The 20104-nt window shown below is 36.6% G+C and overlaps 1 long non-coding RNA gene across 2 annotated transcripts in view; it reads right to left on the reverse strand.

Moving 5' to 3' along the window:
- Window positions 1–13079: 13079 nt before the first annotated feature.
- Window positions 13080–20104, reverse strand: part of LOC141480182 (uncharacterized) — a 33636-nt gene continuing 26611 nt past the window's right edge. For both annotated transcript variants that reach the window (XR_012464220.1, XR_012464221.1), the window contains one exon: window positions 13080–13336. This is a non-coding gene — a long non-coding RNA (uncharacterized lncRNA). The remainder of the gene's footprint in view (window positions 13337–20104) is intronic.

The following is a 20104-nucleotide window of genomic DNA, read 5'->3' on the forward strand; positions in this document are numbered from 1 at the left end:
AATAGAATTCTTAACTTTTTTTGTCGATAATCAAACACTTTCTGCCAGTGGATACTTTCGGCTCCAAAGAGCTGTTGTTTTCCTTGAGTTCCTCAAGAATTCTGAAAATTGCCGATCTATTGACACCGGTCATACTCGCGCATTTTTGCACTACATCCTCCTTACTTATTATTTCAGGCGGATACTGTATTCCTAAATAATTTTGAACAATTATAACAATTGTTTTTTCATTTATATTTAATGCTGACAGTTTCGGACGCTTCATAGTTCCCAAATAATCAGATTTTTATTCAACGCGCTCTCGAATTAAAGTGAAGAATATCACTAAGACTAGAACTAACTCCTTCATCATGGCCTTTGAACTCCCAACAGAAAAAAATGTAAAATTTGCTTTCTACGGAAAAAATCAGGTGGGTCCTATTGATGGGTGCAGTGTGTCATTTGACGGTATAATTCAGAGGAATATCCTATTATACCACCTTCAGAAAAACAAAGTTTTTTCAAACCCCTTCAACTCATTTGTTGGAGAATGTCTTGGATGGACATATTTCCATATTTGTCGTAATTGATTTGTTATTTCGTTTGTTATGAATGAGATTTTTCAAGAATAAATTTTGTATATTCATTTATTTATTTTGTTGAGAGCGAATGATTTGAATGCAGTACGTTCATGGCACTAATATATATGTATAGATATACTGCTGTAGATTCCCTCATTTCTGGACAAGCTATAGATAAAGTCACGGTAGGAATCTCTGATTTTTTTATGATGAGACTAGTTTCTAAGCTTTGATGAGCTTTTGTTATTTCTGAGAAAACAAGCTTCAGAGAGCTCTGATGAGCTTCTATGCCTTCGAGCAAGAATGCCTCTGCGGCAAGCTTGAGGCATTCTTGAAGCTATAATAATTGATCGATCAAGTGTGTTTATATGCCGGATACGGATACGGAATGCAGCAGGATACAGCGGAATGCAACAGGATGCAGCGTGCATGCAAGCTCACAATGGTATTTTCTAGGTTGTGACATGTATTGCACCAGTTAGGCCACAGCAAAAAGAAGCGGACTCACCAGGATAAATCAAATGAATAATGCTACTGCTACTTATCATGCGGGTCCGTGATGTCCAACTTAAATGCAATATCTAACAATGGCGGCTGGTGGTCTGAAGCGGCCGTTTCTTGAGGCTAGGGCAAAACACCAAATCCGACCTTTTGTCGGGATCCCGTACCAGCAAACTCCTTGTACTCGTACTCGGGACTCTCGAGTCTTTCCCTTACGGGACCCAAAATACTTTGGAATGCAACAATTTCTCCAAATTGTTAACAAAATTAGGAAAGACCTCTTGTTTCTTCATCGTCTCCACGAACCAACTCCCTTCTCTCCTCTTTTATCCCCCTCTCTCATAACCTATTTCCGCCTTTCGAATTCCTATTTATTGAAATTCCTCATATAACACTTTTTCTTGCCTTTAGACTTCCTATAATTGATCAAGGTGATTGTTTGAATGTTCATAACAGTCACCTTCTATGTAACACAGCTGCAGCTATTTTATAATTCGCCTGAATCAAATTTTACCGCCAGGAAGTAAACCTGACTAGTTCGGTAGTCGATCTTTCTCGACCGGCTTGCGAACTACGACGGCAGCAAATGACAAAGGCAACATCTAGGTTTTGTTTACTTTTCCAAAAGCGTCAATTGAATATCAAAACAGGAATGCCAAGTAAGTATTGACAATTGTAACATATTGGCCTTCCCTCTACACTCATTATTTTCATCATTATATAAATGAATGAAGATATTTTGACTTTTCTTTCTTTTCTGGAGTATCAAGTTTGTTTATAATAATAAATTCCTATAAAATGTTCCTTATCAAAGGTAGACAACCAACCCTACTTGGCAGTTGTAGTGTGGGCTACCTATCTGAACTGATATTAGTGTATTTACATAGAATAAAATAGCCCAATGTTACTTGGCGGGAAACCAGCACGTAACATCCCCCCCTTAAGCGAAGAAAATTTCGCAGACATTTTTCAGCTGGAAAATAGTCTATTGTTCATCATCTTCAGAAAGGACGCTAAATGTATCTTGAACTCCATCTGGTTTCAAATCTTTAACGTTCCAGATCCCATGAGATTTACCCTTAGTATCCTTCAGTTCATAGGCCCATGGCGATACCTTCTTGAGGATCGTGAACGGACCGATAAACCTGGGAGCTAGTTTCGCTGAGAAATATTGTGCAGCATTGGACTGGAAATGTCCCTTTCGTCACACCTTATCCCCCACGTCGTACTGAACGTTACGGTGACGCAAATTATAGTGATTTTCTCCTTTTTTGAAAGCCTTGTCCAGACGCGACCTCACCTCCTTAAATATCCTTCTGAAATGTTCTGACGAATTTTCCAAACTCAAACTAGGTTTGGCATCAGGAAGGTTGTCTATCAAAACATGATCATTGCCATGAAGGCACATTTCTCTCCCGAAATTTACGTAATATGGAGTTTTACCTGTACTTTGGTGAAGGGAAGTACAAATGGCACATGCTACTTTCGGTAATACCTGGTCCCACTGTCGATGATTATGTTGAATATATCCATGAAGCATCACCTCAACGGTACGGTGTTGACGCTCACATGGATTACCCTGAGAATGATAAAAGGGGGTTCGAGTAGACTTGACTCCATATGCTTTAAACAGTTTTCCCATCTCGTGACTAATAAATGGCTTTCCGTTATCAGATACTATAGATCGCGATACTCCAAATAAGAGAAACACATTTTCCTCCAAGAGTTCAACTATGGTTTTTGCATTTGCCAATCGCATCGGAAAGAATAAACAGAATTTTGAAAAATAGTCCGAAATACTCAACATATAGCAATATCCCGATGTTGACTTCGGCAACGATCCCACCACATCTACAGATATAGTTTCCCATGGTTTTCGAACAGATGGACGACCTGATAGAAAACCTGCCGGAGCCTTCTGTTCCGGTTTTTGGGCTAGACACACTACACAAGAGTTGATATATCGAACAATATCTGATTTCATTTTAGGCCAGTAATATTTGCAAAGGATTCGCCCATAAGTTTTATGAATGCCGCCGTGACCTGAAGTGGGGTTGTCATGATTTTCTTTCAAGATATTTTTGCGATGACTTTTGGGCACCACTATTTTCCACGAATCTTTGCACCGTTTGTAGACGTAATTTTCATCGCATCGCCATAAAGGAAAATTAAGTGGATATTTCGATATTTTATTCCTCATTTTTGAAAGCCAGCTATCTTTTCCGCCTGGAAGAAGATGTGGGTTTTTAGTATCTATCGTATCCACGATAGGCACAGACCGGGACAGAGCATCTGGCACGACGTGGTCTTTGCCCTCTCGATGCTCGATATCAAAGCTGTATTGCTGAAGCTTCACGCTCCATCTGGCTAGTCGCCCTGTAGGATCCTTCAGATCATTGAGCCACTTGAGTGCAAAATGATCCGTGATAACTTTGAAATGTGTGGCTTCGATATAGGGACGGAATTTCTCTATCGCCCAGAGAACGCCAAGACACTCTTTTTCGGTCACACTGAATTTCCTTTCATTTGGAGATAACTTATGACTTTCTCATTTCCATCGGAGTCTTCCTGAGTTAAAACAGCTCCAAGTCCAAAGTCACTGGAATCTGTCTGCACACAAAATGGACGTTCAAAGTCGGGACAAGACATCACGGGGGCTGTAACTAACATTTCCTTAATTCGGGTGAAAGCATTCTCGCATACATCATTCCAGGCAAATTTAATACCTTTCCTCAGTAAATTAGTTAAAGGAACCACAACCGCGGCAAAATTCGGTATGAAACGACGATACGAACTTGTCATTCCGAGGATTCTTCTGACCTCCTTCACATTCTTCGGTCTTGGAACATTGAGAATGGCTGACACCTTATCTGGATCAACATGGAGACCAAGTTTGTCCACCACATACCCCAGATATTTCAGTTCTGAACGACAGAAGTTACATTTCTCCCCTGATACTTTCAACCCTGCCTTCTTGAGTCTACTAAATACCTCCTCCAAAATTTGTAAATGTTTTTCGAATGTTTGAATTACTATAACGCTGTCGTCGAGGTAGACGAATACAAAGGGTTCCAAATCAGCACCCAAGACTCCATATATCAACCTTTGCCATGTAGAACTTGAGTTATGCAGGCCCATTGGCATGCGTCTGAACTGGAATAGACCCCGACCCGGAACGGTAAATGCAGTTATGGGTTTAGATTCCTCAGCGAGCGATACCTGCCAGAAAGCACTCTTTATATCAAGCGAGGTGAGGTAAGCCGCATCTCTGAGCTTATCCAAAGTGCTTGAAATTAAAGGCAGTGGGTAAGCGTCCCGTTCAGTAACCTTATTTACTTTGCGGAAATCTATACAAAATCTATAAGAACCATCCTTTTTTTTGACCATCACGATAGGTGACGCCCATGGTGATGAAGAAGGCTCTACTATACCTTGCCGTAGCATTTCATCTAGCTCTTCATTTACGTGTTTTTGCAAAGCCGGTGATATTGGATAAAATCTCTGCTTGATTGGCTCTGCCTTGGTTCGTATGACGTGACTGACCAGGGACGTGCAACCAAGTTCCAATGACACATCCTTGAAAATGGATTCTATCAACTTTTCCAGCCGCGTTTTCTGAATACCTGACAGATGCTCATTACTGGTTATACTAGCAACTCGAACTTCCATTGGACATTGAGAGAAAGTCCAATTGTTATTCCTGAGATCTGGAACCAGACCAAGTTGACGCCAAAAATCCGCTCCCAATATCAATTGATGAGGAAAGAAGGTATCACAAGTGTTTTCAGGATGACCACCCAATCCAATACTCGAAACGGAATATCATAAAAGCCACTCACCAAGCATTCACTACCGTTTGCCACCGTGCAAACTTGGACCGTAGATGTATGCATGTTCAAATTCAAGCTTCGTATAACTTCCCAACCTCTCCGACCCAATATTGTACGGGATGATCCGGAATCGAGTAGTCCTACTAAATTGATTCCCAGAATGTTTACATTAGGATAAGGTCTTTCATCTCCCTGAACATTAATCAACACGTAATCTAAAATGCATTTGACGTGAGAGGGACTCTCTGAATTGACCGACTGATTGATTCGCGAGTCTACGACGCGGTCTGTTCGCGACCCGATTCCTCGTTTCCCGATTCCTTTTTACATTTGTCACACGTACTGGCAGTTTTGTCTAACGTTCCGCAGCGATAACACCTCAGAATTTCAGGTGAATCGCAATCTTTTGCCATGTGACCAAAATGGCCACAATTGAAACACTTTACATTCTGGAATCTCGTACTATGGATTGCTGCCAGCGCTACTGAACCACTCGCTTCTTCTTGAAACTTCCCGCAGTGGTGATCTCTGTCGTATTCTACATGCACAGCGTCTGTTCGGTATCTTCTAGGATTGTACATAAATTCGGTTTCAGTAACAAGGTTTCTGTTCGTTGGAGGAGGTCTCCAGCGTTGAGTTCGCACATACAACTCTTCTGCCCTTCTGCCTAACTCCAATAATTCGGAAAAATGTAAAATTGGATCCAATGGCAGCCTAGACTGAATGTGGGGCAGCATGCGTTCTCGCATTAACTCGACTCTCTCAGCCTCTCTTGGTTTGGCTGTGAGTTTCCCAAATAAACTTTCCATATTTATCAGGTAGGTTGAGACATCCTCACGTTGACCCTGGGTACGACTTCGTATGTCATTCCAGATATCCTCATCGTAACTGGCAGACCTATGAAGCCGTTTCAAAATGTACGTAACATCATCCCAATAATTCAGTACTTCAGATGTATTTCTGTACTAGTGTAACGAGGTACCCTTCAGAAGGATAGGTATATATTTGAGTAACTGAGATTTTGGGATATTACAAGCCACTCTCAGTTCCTCTACACGCTCTATGAAATTGGAAATACTCATATTTTGATCATCAAAACTGAGGTTCCATTTGGAGATCGTGTTAAAATGTCGAGCTGACCCATCATCCCCATAAAAGCGGTCATGCTCCAGGTTTTCTTCCGAAAATCTGGGATAACGAAGATGACTCTCGTTTCTTATCCGAAAGTTGTTACCCCAGTCCCCATTGACTCTATTACCTAAATAAAGATTATCTGGCGTCGATCCAGATATATATGGGGACTTGTTATTCTCGTTTCTGTTCAAAAACAGTTGAGGATTGATATCCTTTGTAGACAGATGAGATGCCGAGAACGATACACGACGGTGTAGAGGAAATCTCAATAATGTATCAACCCTGACCCTGACCCAACAATGACCGTTGCGACATGTTAACAATATTATCGCCTTCGCCAGCATTATTGTGTTCCTTGTGTTGCGGATTGGTTTCTATATCGATGATTTCCTGATCAATCGTATCTAACTTTTCACATAACTCCACGCATCGAGCTATAAGCTCATTTTTCCGCTCCTGAACACCCTCAGCAGCTATCCTACTAAGTCTACCCGAAACGTGTAACAGTCTTGATAGAATGCGCGAACGTTCATTTCTCGCGTTTTCATGATCAAAGTTATCAAGTTGTATCTGTAGCTCATCTAATTTCTCAACACATTTCGCGATTTCTGTATCAGCATCTAAGTCATAGGAAAAAGAAGGCGTGTAACTGCCCCGTTTTTCTAGATAAATTCGTTGCCTTAACCGCATACGCAATTGAACGACCGTTCCCGATTCTGGTAACGCCCCTCTAACGCGAAGCTCATAGGCTAGTTCATCCGCTCGAAGTCTATTCACTTCCATGTCGATAAAGAAATGACGACAAGAAAAAAAACTCTTAAAGTTATCCTCTTATTCGCTTTTCAGAAGCGACTCTCCCCCTTCCCGAAAGAGAGAAGACAAACAAAAAGAAAAGACAACTCGACGCGAAACACCAACGGAGTCTATTGCTTTTCGATTAAAGTAATATAAAGAATTCAAAAATGAGAAAAAAAATCTTCCCTTAGTATTTATATTACCTTCTAGATGACCTTGTATATGCGTTAGTCTGAGTACTTACTTGTGGACCATCTGTAAGGGTCCGTACCCAAACAAAAAATAAATGCAATGTATAATGTAGAGGGATAGGTTTACCAATATGAAATTCCACCCTGTATATTCACCTATTACAAAGTAAACAAAATCTATCAATTTGCCAAAGAAAAGTAAAAGACAAGTTATGATCCACAATAACCGACAAACCTGAAAAAAACGTAGAATTAAAAAAACATTTAAATAAAAAAAAACAGACCACGATAAAAAACAATCTTCGCAAAATGTAACGTAGAATGCTTGCCTACACACTGATTTATATGAATAAACATTTGTCAGATACCATTACTCAACCGCACTAACAAGTAATAAAAAAAACACCCTTCCACTGTGGAGCTGTATGGGCTAGCCTTCTCTCCTCTTTTATCCCCCTCCTCTCATAACCTATTTCCGCCTTTCGAATTCCTATTTATTGAAATTCCTCATACAACACTCTTTCTTGCCTTTAGACTTTTTATAATTGATCAAGGTGATTGTTTGGATGTTCATAACGGTCACCTTTTACGTAACACAGCTGCAGCTATTTTATAATTCGCCTGAATCAAATTTTACCGCCAGGAAGTAAACCTGACTAGTTCGGTAGTCGATCTTTCTCGACCGGCTTGCGAACTACGACGGCAGCAAATGACACCTATGACAAAGGCAACATCTAGGTTTTGTTTACTTTTCCAAATGCGCCAATTGAATATCAAAACAGGAATGCCAAGTAAGTATTGACAATTGTAACATATTGGCCTTCCCTCTACACTCATTATTTTCATCTCTTTATATAAATGAATGAAGATATTTTGACTTTTCTTCCTTTTCTGGAGTACCAAGTTTGTTTATAATAATAAATTCCTATAAAATGTTCTTTATCAAAGGTAGACAACCAACCCTACTTGGCAGTTGTAGTGTGGGCTGCCTATCTGAACTGATATTCTATGTAAATACACTAATGTGTATTTACATAGAATAAAATAGCCCAATGTTACTTGGCGGGAAACCGGCACGTAACAATGGTTCAAAAATGAAATTAGGAGACCAAAACAAAAAAAAATATATTTTTGGGATTTTTTCTGTAATGTTTGCAACTGGAAGTGAAGTAAATATGAAATGAAATAATATGAAACTTAGATCGGATACACTGTCCAGTTCGAATTTCAACATCCTATTCATTCAAGTGTCCCCGAATGTGATAATCATTGCAAATATAAATTTCAGAGGTGAACTAGAAAAATGGCATTTCTGGCTGGAAATTTTCCTAAGGTGAACCTGATGTACTATTTTTACCTCTTCCAATACTTTTTGTAGCCCTGACGGCTACTACAATTATGATTAGTTTTGTTTGGCATGATAGAAACACTGTTTGAAAAACTCAAAAAACTTTGGTTTCTTGCTTGATTCATAATTCATTTGTCAATTCACAAAAATTCATGAAAATAATCGAAGATGCAAGGTTGCGAGATGGTGAGATTAATTTATCTTTCTCACTTTCAAGTGTTTCCATACTGAAAACAATCGAATATCTGTAGAATATTCGAGAGAGAAATGAACTGTGTGGTGAAGGAGTCGAGGAGAATATTCAGCTCACACAAATTTTTATGGGACAGAATTGCTTACAGTTCACTAATTGTTTTTACAAGCAGCATCTGGGTACGACTATGTACAACATATTGTCCGCTTCCATGCCTAATCTGTTCAAGAGCAGATTTGAAATTGAAGCAAAAGATGAGTTAGATTAAATTGATGGATGTAGCCGTAACTACGTGGTAGGAAATCATAATGAAGAGAAGAGAAATGAAACTTTCTATGTTTTTTACCACTTTCATTTGTATCTGATACAATATAAGTGCAAGTTTGAAAATGTCCGTATAGGACGAAACTGCAGTAACGTTAGTTACAAATAAAAGTGGTAATAACATAACATAAAAAACATTTCATTTCTCTTTTCTTCATGATGAGTTAGATTACTTTCCACGAACTTGGATCCGAAACGTGAATCACGTATTTGCTATTTTCGATAGGAATAGGAGTGACGTGAAGGATTTTGTGATTTGACTCAACAACAGATCCCCAAATATGAAGATCGAGTATGAAATTGGTAGTAACGAAGAGTTACCATTCTTGGATGTTCAAGTTATAAGAAACGTCGATAAGGGTTAGGAACTTTATGTATATAGAAAGTATACTAGCACTTTCAGATATTTCCCTCATAGCTCCCACCATTACCCATAACACAAATGGTGGGACTAAAATTTCTTGTCTATAGGTTGATCACGTTTCCCTTCTGCAAAGAAATATTTGATATCGAAAATTAGTATTTTTTGAACAGAGTGGATAAGTTGATTGAGAAGAGAAAATTTCAAGATTGTCTTCGTGAATCCTTAGCTTTTCAAAAAGACAAATAATGTTCTTTCATACGAACCATGATACACTAGTGAATTGGTTCAATATAAAAACATAGACACGACTATGGCCACGGCCAGAGTCATGATTGAAGAGAACTAAATCATGCTTGTTGGACTTGGTCAAAAGGAACCTGTAGCGCCAGACGTTTTTGTCTGCTACTACGGCAGACATCATCAGTTATATGTTCATTGACTGTGAAAATGAAAGTTATATTTAGAAATCAACGCACATACCAATGATGATGTCTATCGCATTGCTACTTCCATTTGACCATGGCCTTCAAGCCTGCAATTTGTTCGGATTGGTTAAATTTTTTGGAAAATGATATATAAAAGTGGTTTTAAAAACTGCTAGTATACTTCAAGGAGTATTGGGCAACGAAAAAAATAAGACGACGGAGAAAGCAGTCTGGCATTTACGAAATAAGCTGTTAGGATTGACATAAAAATATGTCGATGAAACTAAGCGGACTATAATAGCTTGCTACAGGAAACATGTGTCGCATATTCGGTTTCATATACCAAAGAAGCACAATGTTGCTAATATGCCGTAAAGAATGACCACAGAAAATAATCCTTGAAATTGTTGGGACAGTTGATGTTGACAACCCATTTTTAGATGCCTAGGAAAATGTGGAATAAGTTGTATAAACGGTAACGAAGGTTTCATACCTTTCAGACTGCATTTCGCACTCTCACGTAATCATAGGTAGAAAACAAGTACCTAAATAGTCAAGTAGTGAATAACAATAGGTAGTAGGAATAGGAAGTAGCAGTCCTAATCATCTCCCGATTATGCTTACTTGAGTAGAGAAACGCGTCAAAAGGCAGTATTTTTATTCTGGTGAGGATGCAGTGATTTCAATGAAATCAGAACGTTCATTAGTGAATTTCTGAAACTTACAGTTTGCTTTCTAGTAAAATATAATAAATAGTGACAGAAATAAAATAATAGATTTTCATAGAGAATCAACTTATGGTGCACTGTTTGGAACCTTTGGTGTAGTAATGAATATTACTGGAGTTTTTTTCCAACACCAAATCGTTATTTTTAACAACTCGACACGTGTTTCGATCACCAAGTGATCATCTTCAGAGAGGAAGATTAAGAGTTTTAGTCTTCCCAACACCAAATCGTTATTTTTAACACCTCGACACGTGTTTCGATCACCAAGTGATCATCTTCAGAGAGGAAGATTAAGAGTTTTAATCTTTCTCTTTGAAGATGATCACTTGGTGATCAAAACACGCGTCGAGGTGTAGAAAATAACGGTTTAGTGTTGGGAAAAAACTCCAGTAATATTCATTACTACACCAAAGGTTCCAAACAGTGCACCATAAGTACATAATGACGGCCAGGTCAACGGAACTGAATCTGTATCGTAAGTATTCAACTCAGTTTTAATCTTCCTCTTTGAAGATGATCACTTGGTGATCGAAACACGTGTCGAGGTGTTGAAAAATAACGATTTGGTGTTGGGAAAAAAACTCCAGTAATATTCATAGAGAATCAACATAATAATGATAACAATTTGTTTTATATCAGGGAAAAAACAATAATTCAAAAAAACATAACTAAGTACGAACAGAGCACACAAATAAAGATAAATTAGAACTGAAACTTGGAAAAAATATGAATATACATACATATACACACATATATACATACATATATGTTTGAATGTGATGAACATGATATGTCTATGCGAACAATAAATATTTTTTCAAATTAATCCGGAATTTTCGTTCATTAGATTTTTTTAAAGCATTCGGTAGTTCATTGTGAAATTTGATACCTTTATAATAAATTGAACTTTGCCCAATATTTATTTTTATTTTCATTAATATCAGATTGCCTGAATATCATGTCAAATGGTTGTGTTGGTCACCAATGATTTTGAAAGTCAAATTTGAATGTTTGAGCTTATTTTTGGCCAAATCAATGCAGGTACATAATGTTGAATTCATGTAAGGATGACGAATCTAATAGTTTTTTGGTTTATACAAGTTGACTATAGGCTCCTTGTAGTTGAATTTGTATGTACACGTTATAATTTTGTTCTGAAGTTTTTTAATTGGTTTCAATAAGGAATTTGTTGCCATTCCCTATACTGATATGAGATATTGAATTTTGGAATATACTATTGAAAAATAAATCAATTTAAGGTATTTTAGGGGTACATTTCTTATTTTGAATAAAATTCCAATTATTTCTTATTGTTTCAATATTTTTTCTCATGATACATTTTCATCTAGAATAAGAACAAGACATTCATCACTAGGAGAATGTGATATTTGCATTATTAAATTCAACTAGATCTTTTGAATCAATTGATATAGACCTTTTTGATATATTGACATATATTTGAAGATTTCTGAAAATTCAGTGTCATTTTATAGCATTGAAGCCACAAACATATTTAATTAAGCTCTTTTGAAATTTGTGATATACTGTTTGTAACCTTTGGTGTAGTAATGAATATTACTGGAGTTTTTTCCCAACACCAAATCGTTATTTTAAGACCTCGACACGTGTTTCGATCACCAAGTGATCATCTTCAAGAGGAAGATAAAACTGTTTCATCTTCCTCTTGAAGATGATCACTTGGGAAGATAAAACTGTTTTATCTTCCTCTTGAAGATGATCACTTGATGATCGAAACACGTGTCGAGGTGTAAAAATAACGATTTGGTGTTGGGAAAAAACTCCAGTAATATTCTTTTGAAATGAATAAATGAATGTATTCGAAACAAAACAGGTCCAAGTATTGATCCTTGCAGTACCCCACATTATTTTTCGCACTAATTATGTCGACGATATAGACGTTTTCATTAAACAATTTTAAAACCACTTATAAACTTAACCTCTGATACCAATATTATGCATTATTTTCAGGAGCATTTTATGGTCCATAGTATCAAATGCTTTTTTCAGGTCAAATGAAAGAACGCCATATTTTTTGTTTGAATCTAAATCTAGCTGTAATCACAATTTTTTTTAATCCGTATTGCCCATCATATAATAATTTTGTCTTTTTCAAATATTCAAACAATCTAGAGTGTACTGATTCATCAATAATTTAAGATAAAACTGGTTAAACTGAAATTGGTCTATATTTCGTCATTTGGTCTTTTTCACCTGTTTTAAATAAAGGTTTCACTTTGGCAATTTTAGCATTATCAGTGGTGCTAATTCTGATTCAACTTCTTGAACAATTTTTATTCCATCGAATCCTGGATTGAACATACTAATTTACTGGTGCGGTAGGCTTGAGATACATAGACGATAATTTTGATTGACTGCTGAACAATCTTGAGTAGAAATAGGAACACAAGATGATAAATATGCACCAACAGTAACAAAATTTTAAACTTTCACAAATATCTTGTAGATTTTCAATTTTTTCCATCATTGGATATATATTTGACTTCATCATTTCCATGATTTTTTTTATTATAAAGGATTTCGTTTATTGATTTCCATACGCACTTTGGAGCGAAGTTACTGAATTTTTATTCATAATAATATTTATTTTTGGAAATGAAAGAGGAATATTTCTGGGATCCTTCTGTAGTAATAATAAAAATAACAGTAAGCTATTTACTATAATATTTTAATAGAAATATCCCGCAACCACAATCAATATATATTAAACGCATTCTGTACGATCGACCATACCACACTCTCCAATTCCACTTGTCGCCTCGTAGCCTTTTTTCTCAGTTGTTATCAGTTCGTACTCGTGAATCAGCTACTTTTTATCCTTTGATATGCATTAGCGTAACAGGCAACTCTCCCAAAGGGTAGAAACACGGAATCGATCTACTAACACTTCATAGATTGATTATTCTGAAAATTTCGAAGTATAATGAGTTTAAAAAATGTTTTTATCGAACTGAAGCAAGTATCATAGGAACATCAGGAAAAGGCTTCTGTATGAAGAGGATAATGCTTGATATGTATGATGAATTCAAAAAATCACAGAGGGATCTGAAACATCAATCGTTTCTACAGACAGAATAACGACCCTTTTGAAATTTTGTGGGATAAAATGCATAAACAGTGTCCATATGATTCGACTCTATAGAAAATAAGGAAAATATGAACAATAACTACTGGGGGATATGAAAATTGTTATTCTACTGACAAATGAAAAACAAAATAGATTTTCTGTCATCAGTCTAGCGATACGCTTATCCTTTTCCACAAAAGACATAAAGCAATTTCCAACTGCCACTGAAACGAATATGTGCCAATGAATAATAGATGTTTGTGAATAAATAAACCGATGTGTTTCAACGAAACTTGAAATGGAAAATGCTCTTTTTCTAGCTGCAAAAAGGATGTGGCAATATATCGAAATTACTCTTTTCCCAGCTACAAAAAGGATGTGACATTATATCGACTATTTGATATTTGTATTCCATTCCCTTCCGTTGGAAGTTTACTGTTCAATCTTTCAACATTTTCAAATATTATTCTGGTGCCAACCAAAGCAAATTATATTTTTCCGCGGTATGTGTTTGTAGTTTATATATAGTATCGGAATGTCAAAATGACAATTGCTGTTGAGATTTTTTGAATTGAATTGGATTCATGGATTCATCAGATGCTTGAAAAAATCTTCAACACACAAACACAGGCATGAATTCTCAATTGGATATTAATTAATGCTTAATACCGTAACTGTATTTAGCATACCGTAACTGTATTCAGCATTACTAGTATATATGCCAGTTTTAATAAAACAGTTCCTTTTCAGAAAATGTGTAACCGATTCACAAAGAACAGAAGTGTATCAGAAAGTGTATCGAGCGGCTAAACAAGAAATTCAAATAATAGTCGAAATGAATTAAGCGTTAGTTGCTAAGTTTTGTAATAAATAAATCAGGTCGTAATTAGTAAAATATTGTTGCAAATAAATTTGGATTCATTAATTTGTCACAGTACAAACAATTTCAGGAAGCTAATTACTCACTCATGTAACAATTACTTCAGCAAACGTCATGGAATAACGTGTTGGAGTGTACTAATGTCAATAGGGCTGTTAATGAGTTAGGAAGGAACTTGTTTATTATTTTTGAAAAATCTCTCCCTCATAAAATAATTGATATGCGTAGGTACCCATCATGGTTTACAGATGATACCATAAGGACTTTTTCACATGGAGAGCTTCACGTCTCTCGCTTCTATACGAAAGCGTTCATCACCTACCTATTACCCATTCACACCGGGAGCTTTTTCAGTTCCTAGCCCCTTGAGGTCAGAAGTAGAATGGATCGCACGTGAGCTGTTGTTCTCTACCGTCGACACAAACTTCGATGACAGAAACGTCAATGATCAAGAATGGGATGGATAAAGTTGTGGAATCTACATTGGGCATCTTGCAGACTTCCACCCATCTTTGTACGACTTAATTCCTTACAAATGTCGAAACTTTTATCCAAAATATGTTTCTATTGATGTTTCCATGTGATCAACTATATTATTGGTGAATATTACTGAAAGTATGAATGAATATCTCAGAGACTTCCATATTGAAACAGTTAAAGTGAAAATACTAGTGTAGATATCAAAATACTTCACAGTAACAAAAGGAGCGTGAATAAGAATCTTGACCAAATGGAAGTATTACTAGAAAAAACCAAACATTTCTACTCTGTTTAAAAAAAATCTGTTTTTCCGTCAACCTGCTGTCGCACCCCTACGAATGACAACCCTCAGAAGTCGAAACTTGTGCGAGCTAAGGATTAACGAGGTCTTACCTTTCAACGTGTCATTTCTAACACGGGTTGGACGATAGCAAGTGAAGATCGATCGTTCAGACTAGGGCTTGAACCACCGACCAACACGGCAGTCAATTCGAGTGAGTGAACAAATCACCCACGCCGAACCGCTTGGCTACCGACCGACTACTCCATCTTGATACAAAAAAAAGGGATGAGGGAATTTTCCAATTTGAAAATAAGTAACTCTATACATGAATGTGTAGATCATGCAAAGAAGTAACTTCCAGACACAAACTGAAAGAAAGTCCTCCTGAAACAGCTACTTTCATATAAACATTGAATTACACGAAAGAAAAAAATTCTTTCGAAACAAATACTTCTATATGAACACTGAATTATACAGAAGATACTTTTTTCTACTCAGTTTGTATTTCAAACATTCGTTGTGGAATAAAAATCAGATATTCATATGAGTTCTACTTTGAATGAATGGTAATAAATTGCACTCACATGGAACACTGTCATCCTCACTGGTATACAACGATGTTTCGCCTTGAGACACTTGCCCCAAGGCTCTTCAGTACCAAATTGGATGACATTATAGAAAATACACACGATTCATTCATGAATTACGATTTTTTAATGTCACGAAATAAGCTTGATCTGCTTATGTCATCGATGACATCGTAATGACATTCATTCACCTATTTGATTTAATCCCAGCCAATAGGAATCTTATTTGAATTGAAGGGGTTATATTTTAAGGAGTGATTAATTTTTGGGAAGATTCCCTCATCCCTTTTTTTTGTATCAAGATGGAGTAGTAGAAAGCCAAAAACTTTCTTTCCCAAAAATTAATCACTCCTGAAAATATAACCCCTTCAATTCAAATAAGATTCCTCTTGGCTGGGATTAAATCGAATAGGTGAATGAATGTCATTACGATGTCATCGATGACATAAGCAGATCAAGCTTATTCCGTGACATTAAAAAATCGTAATTCATGAATGAATTGTGTGTATTTTCTATAATGTTATCTAATTTGGCACTGAAAAGCCTTGAAGTGTCTTGAGGCGAAACATCGGTGTATATCAGTGAGGGTGACAGTGTTCCATGTAAGTGCAATTTATTACCATTCAGTCAAAGTAGAACTCATATGAATGATATCTGATTTTTATTCCACAACGAATGTTTGAAATACAAACTGAGTAGAGAAAAGTATCTTTTGTATAATTCAGTGTTCATATAGAAGTATTTGTTCCGAAAGAATTTTTTTGTTTCGTGTAATTCATTGTTTATATGAAAGTAGCTGTTTCAGGAGGACTTTCTTCCAGTATACAACAGCGTGGTCAATCTACTACCCTGCATTTTGTGAACTGTACAAGCCTGTTTTCCGAAAGCACAAATGTATGACATGGACATTCCATCAGTCCGTATCGACTTCGGCAAAGGTGGGATCCACGTTATTCAACAGAAATCTGTGCAATTTCCAGCTAAATTTGGCCATGGTACAGCTGAACGTAGAATGTTGCCAATTGTTTTGTACTGGGCAGTTGACAAAATGCAGGGTAGTACGATTGACCACGCTGTTATGTACTTGGGTTCAAAGTTGTTCGTTGCCGGCCAAGCGTACGTGGTCACTTCAATAGAAGAATTAGACCGTTCGAAATTAACGAAGACGGCCATGTAATGATGACGCCATCAATGAAATTGATAGACTAAGAAATATAACAAGCTAATTCTTCTATTAGGTATGCCGGAGGAGTAGGTACCTACCTATTTCTGTAGAATATAGTTTATCCTAATTATAATATTTCCCCATTCCTTAAGTTTTTCAGTTGAAGGACTCTCCGTTTTACAGATGGAAGTAGATGTATACAGCCGAATTCCGGCCTCTCAGACCACTATGACGTATTAATTGCTTTTTTTGTTGTTGATTACTGAAGTCAAGGCGATCTGACCTTGAAGTGTCTGGTGCATGGATCGTTCAGAATTTTTTTTCATATGAGATTTTGTGTTTGTGTGTGTGAGAATGCACGGTACAGGATTTCATCATGTAATTGTCTATGTACAAACATACGTCTGCATACTTCGAAGATCCTCCAAGTAATGAATGCTCCATCGGTGTGAGGCCACCAAGTTAGTAGTGGTGTGACGTCACAGCAGCAGCAACCGTTCAACGGTAAGAGAGCAAGTTCACTGCACGACGTGTGGCTGAGTAATGCGTATTCATCGGTGTACCCTCACCTCTCTCGATGCAGTGAAGGCTGTGACGTAACGCATCGCTCTAGCCTCGCTATCGATGGTGACACGCAGGCGGTCGAGGATTGTGCTAACGTCTGCCCTCTCCGAACAACGACCACTGCCTGTTCGTATCGACATCTGTTATCGCATCCAGTTGGGAGGTGGGCTTGGCTGTGACGTCAGGCATCTCTAGTGGGTAGCAACTAGCAATGTGAACCTTTCACGGTTTCATGGTGGGGGTGACTCGCGCTGTTCAACATAAAAGAAATGCCTGGCACACTATGAAATCAGTAGACGAATATATCTGCAGCAGTAAGCAATTGGTAGAGTGTTATTCAGTTCGTAATAGAAGGAAGACGGTGAAAGTATTTTGCTGTTGGAATTTGTTTATATTTTCATACATATTTTCATCATGTCCGTTTCAAAAGTAGACTTAAATAAAATCAATAATTCAATTGTACAGGAGGTTGGAATACTAGAGCAGAAGACTTTATCATCATTATCAATTGATGAAGTATATATAATTAAGAATATGTCAACTTATTCTACAAGGTTTGGAAAATCAATTTTATTAACTTTGGAAGATGTGAGCAATGATAAATTATTTGAAACATGGCTACCAAAACGTATTTCGTTGCAATTCAGTGATGACGATATAACTTGTATCAACTCATCGGGAGGTAAATATACGATGGTGTATTCAGGTTAGAGTCCGCAAAGTTTTGCAGGTATGAAAACGCGATCTCTAGTCAAATTCAATATGATTGAATAATAATAGTAATTATGTATAGTGAATTTCTTTTTGTTTTAATAATATTCATATATTAGATAATTTAGATGATGATTATATGGAAATATAAACATTACTAACTTAGTTGAATACACTCACTTTATAAGTACAAATAGAATGTGGGTATTATATCATGGAAACAAGTTGGAGGTTGCTAATTGTTTTTTTTTATTTGATTTCAGTTCCACCATTCAAAGATGTGGATGCAATATGTAAGTCAAGATTGGGTCAATGTTGTAGATCTCAAATCATCGGTTCAACATTCCTCGTCTAAATTGAAAGTGTTGGGTGATGGAGCCGAACATGCAAGCGTTAATGATATGAGTTCATGCTATGATGAAAAACAAATTGAATTATGTCTTCGTGATGTTGAGAACTATCGGAGTGGTGCAGAAGTTTGTAACAAATGTTTGGATAATGAATTGGAACTATGGCAACTTTGTGACGTTATGATTGAACTGAACCTGAGAAGATTCCTGTATAGCCTCCAACCATACTTGCCAGAATGGATTATTCATCACTTTGAATTGAATGATGAAAATCGAGAGGAAATTGAAGATGGTCGCGAAAATGATAACTATGAGGAAGAAGTTATTTTAGATAGTCTGTATGTTCCTGTAAATCATAAATAATGTCAAATAAAAAACTTTGTATTATTTTTCATATTTTATTTATTCAAATCTTATTATATACAATGGAAAATGATTACAAAACAATAAATATGATATATATGGATTAGGAAAACATTACAATACATGATATAAGTCAGTTACAAATGAAAAAAAAATCATAAAACAGTACATGATAGAGTGGAAAAATGAAATAGTATCAATAATTTAAAGAGTGTCAATATCAGCTGTGAACTGAACCATCCAATGCATTGTATGTTAAAACTGTATCATGCAAAATTAATGCATATACTTTAGTGTTGTCTGGAAACTTGGTCTTTCTCGTCTCAAACTCAATCTTCATATCAATAGTTGATGATTTTGTTGCATTCGGTTGATGGGAACAATCGATGACGAATAGTGGATTCTCTCTAAATTGTCCAATGTCCATCAGAAGTTCACTCATATCTTCATCATAATAACTTCGCTGGAAACTCTCAAAAGCATAATAAGCAGAAGCATCAAGTTTTTTAACGAAATTCAAATTCCAACGCTCATATGGATAAACTTCAGAATTCAAGTATACTCGAATACTATTGATATCAGCAGTTGTGAATTTTGTAATATCCTGTGTTCTATCTTCAGATGTGGTAGTACTTTGGAATACGATGATGACAAAACGAGGAGTTTCCAGAGCGTTAGTTGTTTTGATGGCCCCTATGTCTGAAGAAGTCCCACGTAATGATGGTAGTTCAAAGAGGTCTCACATGCGATAAGCCAACTTGAATTTGGCATTCAGACCGCTTTTGTTTATTCTACTCATAAGTTTGAGCTTGTGTTTATCATCTGGTACAATATGTCTTATTTTCCATTCGATTTTATTTATTTCCAAATCAGCATCAACCTCACCTATATAAGAGTTTTTGAATGATCGAGCAATAATCAATTCCTGTTTGGCATTCAAGATGATTTTTTTGTAATCTCCAGCACTAAAATCGTGACTATTTGTATCCAAGATATCTTGTTTCAATTGTAAAAATCCCCAGCCAGGTGTCAATAATGTGTTAGCATGTGATTTTCCAAATGATATCAAGGTTTTCATTGTAGATGTTATCCCAGGTTTTTTAACAACAGCTACTTGTTCACCACCCATTTCGTATCGAATTTCATCAAAGAGAAATGCAATTGCATTATTCGAGAGATAGCATGTTTTCGCTACATCTTTCGGTGTGAATTCACCTTCTAT

The sequence above is a fragment of the Leptinotarsa decemlineata genome, unplaced genomic scaffold, assembly GCF_025532065.1.
Source record: "Leptinotarsa decemlineata unplaced genomic scaffold, Ldec_3_MD MMD2_P_RNA_scaffold_6, whole genome shotgun sequence".
Lineage (NCBI taxonomy): Eukaryota > Metazoa > Arthropoda > Insecta > Coleoptera > Chrysomelidae > Leptinotarsa > Leptinotarsa decemlineata.